We start from the raw sequence: 1778 nt of genomic DNA on the forward strand, positions 1-1778 counted from the left end.
TGTCATTTTTCTAAACTAATAATATTTTTTTCAAATACATCATACCTATCTTTCATAACTTCAAATGCGCCACCACTAGAAAATTTTGCGTTAGCTAATTAACGAAGATATCATATTTTGGAGAAGGGGCCAGTGTAACGCAGGTGATAAATCCTTAACAATGATGTGCAATGTAATTTAGAGCACATGGATTTATTCGTCTTTAAATGCGATCATATGCGCCATAAATTTTGTTTGAAAATTTTAAAATTGTCCAAGATATAGAGGTAACCAAATTTTACGAAGTCATGAACAACAAAATAAAAAGTTTTCAATCCGCATTGATGAAGTGACTTTCCTACGGGGTTTCGAATGCGCTCTTATGCGTCACTTTCGAAATTAACAAAAAATCATAATCAACCCCCTCATTACAACTTGTTACGATCTGCTATCCAAAACTATCTCTAAATAACCTAAATTGCAATATAAAAGTTTATAATGGTCTCTTCGGATAGGATTTCAAATGCGCTCATATGCCCCACTTTCAAAATAACAAAAAACCATAATGAACCCCCTCATTACTAATTGTTACCGATCCATCGCCCGTAGATATCTCCAAATAACCTAAATTGCACTATATAATTTTATGAGGGGCTTTCCGTAAATAATTTCAAATATTTTTATTCTTTATTTGAAGATATCATTAGATGGTGAATCGTAACAAGTGGTAATGAAGACAAATTTGAAATCCTACCCGAAGAGACCTTTATACATTTTTATATAGCAATTTAGGTTATTTGGAGACATCATCGGTTGTTGGATCGGTAACAAATGGTAATAAGGGGGTTGGTATGTTTTTTTGTTAATTTCGAAAGTGGCGCATATTATCGCATTTGATATCCTGTATGAAGAGATGTTTATGAATTTTTATATTTAAATTTAAGTTATTTGTAGATATAATCGGGTATATGATTGGTAGCAAGTGGTGATGAGGGGGTTGATTATGCTTTTTTGTTAATTTGGAAAGTTGCGCATATGAGCGCATTTGAAATCCTATACGAAAAGCTCGTTATAAATTTTTATATTGCAATTAAAGTTATATGGAGATATCATCGGATAGTGGATCGTAACAAGTAGTAATAAGGGGCTTGTTAATGTTTTTTGTTAAGTTTGAAAGTGGAACATATGAGCGCCTTTGAAAGCCTATCCGAATAGACCTGTATACATTTTTATATTGACATTTAGGTTACTTGTAAATATCATCGGTTATTGGATTGGTAGCAAGTGGTAATGAGGGGGTTGGTTATGTTTTTTTTTTATTTTGAAACTAGCGCGCATTTCACATATTATCCGAACAAATCATTACAAACTTTTATATTGCAATTTAGGTTATTTGGAGATAGCTTTGGATAGTAGATCGAAAAAAATGGTAATAAGGGGGTTGATTATGGTTTTTTGTCAATTTCGAAAGTAGCGCATATGATCGCATACAAAACCCTATAGGAAAGTCACTTCGTCAACGCGCATTGGAATATTTTAATTTTGTTGGTCATCACTTCGTAAAATTTCGTTACCTCTATATCTTGGGCAATTTTCGAAATTTTCAAAAAAATGTATGGCGCATATGAGCGGATTTGAAGGTGAATAAATCCATGCTCTCCAGAATATGATACCTTTGTTAATTAGCTAGCGCAAAATGTTTTAGTCGTGGCGCATTTGAGCGCATTTGAAGTAATAAAAGATAGGTATAATGAATTCAAAAAAATAGTATTAGTTTAGAAAATGACACCCCCCCCCCC

General features: G+C 32.8%; 1 protein-coding gene across 3 annotated transcripts in view; it reads right to left on the reverse strand.

The window, feature by feature from the left end:
• The window catches only part of LOC117179812 (calcium and integrin-binding protein 1-like), a 22463-nt gene that overhangs the window by 18199 nt on the left and 2486 nt on the right, over positions 1–1778 (reverse strand). The gene's annotated exons all lie outside the window — the stretch shown is intronic.

Source organism: Belonocnema kinseyi, chromosome 9, assembly GCF_010883055.1.
Source record: "Belonocnema kinseyi isolate 2016_QV_RU_SX_M_011 chromosome 9, B_treatae_v1, whole genome shotgun sequence".
Classification (NCBI taxonomy): Eukaryota; Metazoa; Arthropoda; class Insecta; order Hymenoptera; family Cynipidae; genus Belonocnema; species Belonocnema kinseyi.